Source organism: Octodon degus, unplaced genomic scaffold, assembly GCF_000260255.1.
Source record: "Octodon degus isolate 3935 unplaced genomic scaffold, OctDeg1.0 scaffold00066, whole genome shotgun sequence".
NCBI classification, from domain to species: domain Eukaryota; kingdom Metazoa; phylum Chordata; class Mammalia; order Rodentia; family Octodontidae; genus Octodon; species Octodon degus.
In genome coordinates this window covers 9,368,254-9,374,561 of record NW_004524642.1, presented here as the reverse complement: position 1 = coordinate 9,374,561, position 6,308 = coordinate 9,368,254, and positions in this window count along the sequence as shown.

Genomic DNA, 6,308 nt, shown 5'->3' with positions numbered 1-6,308 from the left:
AAGTAGGTGCTTTAGACCACTGAGCCATCTCTCCAGCCCCTGCACTAAGTTTTTAAATTATAATTACAATAAAAGATTCTTCTCTAACCCAAAGCTTATGGAAGTCTTTTCCAGTATTTTAAATTATTTCTGGAAAGAAAGCTTTTGTTTAGAAGTACCAATTTTTCACAAATGTTCCTAAGCAATTAATGTACACTGCCAGTTTTTTGAAAGACATTGAATGCTTTTAAAAGCTTCTTTTCAATTACTGCATAATTTCAAATTTGATTGAGATGACCAGACTGCATGAAACATATTAAAACCTTAAAGATGATTCATTTGGCAAATCTGAATGTCGTAGAATCTGAATCATGGAGTAAATTTGTGCTAAAACTTTTTCATGGCTTGAGTAAATGAGAAATATAGCAAGCCTCAAACTCATTAATACCTTATTGTTTAAAGATTAGATGAATATCAAAACTCCAAAATCATTTTAGTAATTCAACTGAATAATTATTTCAATACTTTTTCTATAAAAGTACAAGATATATTTTGAAAAATAAATGTTTTCGTGATTATTGTGGAATTTTCTTAGAATATGTTCTAATAATGTCAATTATTAAAATAGCACTTATTTCAATAATAATTTTTCTATTGTGGTCACTGGGAATACAATATAAAAAAGCATAATGCCATAGTGGAAAAAATCAAAGCAAAGCTATGCATAGGAACCAGGAAAGAAGTTGCAAGGATAGAGGAAAAAAATCAGATTTCATTTGTAAAATCTAAATATTGATGTGATTTTTTTCTGGCTTCATATATCCAAGAAAAAACAAAAACAAAAAGTTCTAGAATGATGCTGTGTATAGGCACATAAAAAGAAAATAGAAATGTATTTTACACTTAGGCTGAACTGTGGAAATAAATTTTCATGTTTTAAGCAGCAATATAAAAATAGAAAGTTATCGATGCAAAAACAAAGTAATAATGACAAACAGAAAACAAAAAAGAAAAAAATTAAGACACAAAGCAAAACAGATTAGTTAATTCTGTGAAAAGTGAACTATGAAATATTTACTTTCATATAAATTGGGAAAAGAGATATTCATCTTCTTCTCTAATGAAAATTGTTAAACATATGTACACAGAAATGTATGTACACACATAATCTCTCACCTTTTCCACTCATACGTTCTGTGTTCAATATATGTAATCCCTGTCATGTCTAAGTCCCCTCTGTGATATGTCCTGAAACATTCTTTGCTATATTAACATTATTTTCTAACCAAAGAAGTTAGCTGACTAGATAACAATATAGTTAAAATATTTAGATCTGCTTATCTTTAATGACTTTATGTAATTTATTATCATTTTTGTATAAAAATACACCCCTCAGACATAATACTTGATAATTTTTTTTTAATTTTTTTTCAGAACAGGGGATTGAACTCAGGCATTTGCACTTGCCAGGCAAGCATTTATTCAACTGAGCTACCTCCTTGGCCCCAATTTTTTAATTTTTTGGTACCAGGAATAAAACCCAGGATCTTGTGCTTGCCAGGCAGGCACTAGGTCTCTGCACTATGTTGCTGGACCAATATTTTATGAATCGTAAAGCAGGATAAGTTTAGTTTGACTCATGGTTTCAGGGGTTCAGTCCATTCTCAGCTTGCTTGAAGACAAAAATGTCATGGTGGAAGCTGATGTGTAAGCGGTGGTGCTCAGTGTGTGATGAGTGGGAAACAGAGAAAGGAAATAGTGCTAGAGGACAGGAGAGCAGGGACCATGGATAGCAGCCACGCAGAGGCCTGGCCCCTAGTCAGGCACGTGCCTTGGCCACTGCAAGGTCACTCGGTTTGACACAGTTAAAGCTAACGATCACATCCCACCCCTGCATCTCACAAGTACATCTCCAGAAACCAATATGTAACCACTAAATAAAGGAAATAGCAGGTTGACAATTCCAGATACAAATGTCCAATGAAAAACTGAAAGCACAATAATTGATTTTCCAAGGTTTCAGCAATTGTACCATTTTTGATAATCTAATTTAAAGTTATTTTAAGGTTCAAGGTAAACTCCTTGCAAGTTACATAATTTAAAGATACATTTCCATTGGAAAAACTCACAATCGGAATGTAAAAGAGATACAAAGCTCATGTGGCCATCCTTCAGCCGTAGTTCTACACCAGGCGTCGGGGCAGGCCGCGATGAGGTGATTTTCAGAAGCGCTGGGCAACCGCAGTGACTATAGCACTGCTGACTGCGGCCAGCAGGACTCCTTCCACTTGGAGCCTGAAGCGTTTTTGGTGATTTCACCATACCTTCGGGTTTATTTCAGCAGTACCATGTACTGCTTTCTCAGGTGCCTCTTGTATGGCCCCTTAGCGCTTCCTCCAAACTCTGTTTGCAGCCTGCTTGACCTCAAAATTTTTGCACGCTGCATGCCAGTCACACTTAGGTCACGTGAGTGATGTCAGCGTCTGCTGCCAGAAGGAGCAGTAGGCAGGCCCTGTGGAGCACGCCTGCTCAAGCTCCTAGTGCACAGCTAAACAGCTGAGCACGGTGAAATAAATCTCATGGAACCAATTTTCCAGGAAGCTCTTCTTGAGCAAAACTTGAAGAAGTCTTTTCGAATGAAATATTCACACATTTGGACTCTGGAGCCTGCAATGGGTGGCTTTGTGCTGACTGCTGAAATCCCCAGAAGACAACGTTCTTGTCCCTGCATAGTCCTGAGTATTTCTTTAATGTCGCTAACCTCATCAACAATCACATTTTATTTGCCCCATATATATATCAAAGAATCAATATATATATATATATGCTTTGGACCAAAATTTTTATACCCAGATCTCTTTGTAGAGATACCTAAAAGCAGCCAGTAGAAACTGTGCCACAAGATTGTCACAGGACTATCTTGAAATTTTCTTTACCAAATGAATTAGTATGCCAGCTTTAAATTCAGACTTCTGTGTAATCTGATGGAACATGGGGAAAATGTAGACTTCATTTGTTAAGAATTCAATATGCATGGCCTCTGTTCCTTCCCCTAACAGAGTTATTGTTCTTCACTGAAGTTCCACAAGCCTGTACTTCACTTCTGCTTTCTGTCAGCATCCTGGTCTTTTGACTCCAACCACAATCACCCACCAGGCTCTGCTTTTGGCCCTGTGGGCTTTCTCCAGTCCAAGTTTTCAAAAATCTTCCCACAAAGTAGTTCCAGAGGTTTCTGCTCACGTGGTCTCAGGAAGTCACAGAATCTTCTCTGCCATGGTGTTCAGTGCTAGTTACCTTTCTTTCCCCTTGCTAACACATAATACTCACCACTCACAACTTAAGGTCAGAGATATTCAATTTGGCATCTGTGGTCAGAGGATTCTTCCTGTGCTCAGCTAGCCCCAAAGTAGAAGCACAGCTGGGAGTGGCAGAACAAGGTTCCTTACTTCATGGTGACAGGGGAACAGTGCCAGAGAGGAAGGAGCAAGGGCAACACATACAGTATCAAGATCATGGGTCCATGACCCCCAGACCTACTCAGAGGTATGTGCTTTAGTCTTTTCCTGGGTGGTTTCTAAGCTAAGGAAGTTAACTCAATGAGGGTTAATTATCACAATCATTTTTCAAAGCAAAAAGAGATATTATAGGTTAATATTGCTTCATGAAGAAAATACAAATTGATTCTATGAATAGATTTCCCAAATACAACATTTACTGAATATTGATTTGTGAAACTGTGGGATTAAATCATTTAATTAGCTGAGTTACAGCTGTCGCATGTTACTGGATCTCTTCTTATTAAAAGTTGAAGGAAAATCAAGCATGTCCTAGAACTGTCAAAATAAAAAGTTCCCTCCCCGCAGAGTTCTTTGATTTTTATTTTGTTCTACTAAGAAAAGTGGATACTCTGACTTTTTCTTCTTAGGCAAAGAATCAATGAATTGAAAATTGTTGTGAGCATTGGTAGATTAGGTGATATCAGTGTAAATTCTAGGCTTTTTCAAAACCATCACTGTCAGAAGATGCAGCACAGCGGAGCTTGGTCGCTTCACACATATACGCACTCGCGAACACTCCCTTTATGTATTTCTGTTCTTTACATCTTGTTATTCTGCCTATCTCAGTAACAATCCCTTAGGCATGTACCATGTAAAAAGTACATACTTTGATTTCTTTAACTTATATTTTTGATTTTTCTTAAAATTTTCTTGAAATTTTCTTTACCAAATGAATTAGTACGCCAGCTTTAAATTCAGACTTCTGTGTAATCTGATGGAACATGGGGAAAATGTAGACTTCATTTGTTAAGAATTCAATATGTATGGCCTCTGGTCCTTCCCCTAACAGAGTTGTTGTTCTTCACTGAAGTGCCACAAGCCTGTACTTCACTTCTGCTTTCTGTCAGCATCCTGGTCTTTTGACTCCAACCACAATCACCCATCAGGCTCTGCTTTTCTATGAGAAAAGCATAGAAGTGGATAAAATATAAAAAATGACAAAAAATAGAAAATATAAGCAAATAGAATAAAAATGTATATAATATATGTACAGTATTATGTTTCTCATTCTATGAGAAACCCATTCACAAGCAATTTTCTTGGGTGTGCTAAAAAATAACAATGTTTTTTTTTCATGTGCCTTTAGGTTTTGGTTGAAATACAAGCTTTTGACTTGAAAATAAAAATCTCCTTTAAAAATTAGCATTAAATGCTTATCTTTTTGAAATTTAAGACCAATTGATGTGCCCTGAGGCTAGTGGGAAGAGGAAAGCCTAACACGCCGAAGGCTAGAATTGGCTATATCCATTCTTATATTACACTATCCTTGAACAAGTACAACTTCTGTTGATCTCAGTAGGAGCTGTTTTAAGAGTGGATAAAGACTAATCCTGCATTGTTTCCCACATAATACTGTACATATATTGTATACATTTGCATTCTATTTGCTTATATTTTCTATTTTTTGTCATTTTTTTATATTTTATCCACTTCTATTTTCTGGATCAGAAAATTTAATATCTGTAATATGCACTTTCATATCATTGATTGTATACAAACCTTTAATTTTTTTAACAGCCTATATCTATAAGACAAAATCCATTTCTGCCTTATATGTATCTTAAGCAAAGAATCTGATGATAATATTATACAGTAATTTTAGTGTATATCTGTTTTGCCTGTGACTCATATGGCCAGGAGCAGAATATTCCACTTTAACATTATGTAAATTCTCTAAAAGTTTCAAATTTTATAGGATTTTGGATTTTAAATTTTCAAAGTATGGATGCTCAACCTGCATCGCCAAAAATAGGAGAGTAATAAAGATTTTGAATAAATTTATACATTTTAGGAGTTTGTCTTCTTTTCATATTCCAGTAGTGAAATATTGTGTATGCTGATATATCAGCTGGCTCAGTTTCAAATAATAGTGGTCATGTGCTCTGTTCATATGCCTACAATTCACAGATAGGCATGAACAAGCACAATTCAGCATTTTATGAGTCTAAGGTCTGAAAATATATTTATTATTTTGAGTGTTACATAACTTGGGATTATAACAGAAACTCAAATTTTGTGAAGGCTTCTCTATAGCTTGATTCTTTTCTCACAACAGTAGTATCTAATTTTCTCCTCCTTTTATACTTAATTACTATACAATATAATAGACTACCTATTCATTAACTTCATTTAGATAATGTCATAATACTTGTCAGATTAATGAAATGATTTTCCAAATATTGAAGTCAGATAAAATAATGACTATTCTACATTACTCAAGTTTGTTTGATTAGAATGACACGTGAAACTATGAATTTTATGTCAGTATCAAATGGCCATGGTACTTTGAGGGATTCATTGTTGTATGTGTTGTAACAGACAAATTTTTTTCTTTTAAGTACTTGGCACAGGGTCTCACTATGCAGTTCTGACTTATGTTGGTCCTCCTACTTCAGATTCCCCAGCACTGGGATTATAGGCATGTGTCACCACTCCTGTTTTGGGTGGCTGACTCAGCATGTCTGGGGGCTGGACTGGTGCAGTGTGTGGTGCCGGGGATTGGACCCCTGTCCCTACACTTGCCTAAAGCAGGTACCTAGTCCTCTGAACTATCTTGCTGGCCCAATAGACATATTTTAACTTAAACTATATTCCAAGGAACTATGAATTATTATAAAATAAAACAAATTTTATGTATGTTGTGTTTTTTATTTGGATCATTATGTTTAAATATGTGAATTATCTTTAAAAATATTGAACTTTTTTGTCATGCACGACCTCACCAGCAAGGAAGACGCAACACACAGCTCTTCCTTCAGCGGTTTATTCAGG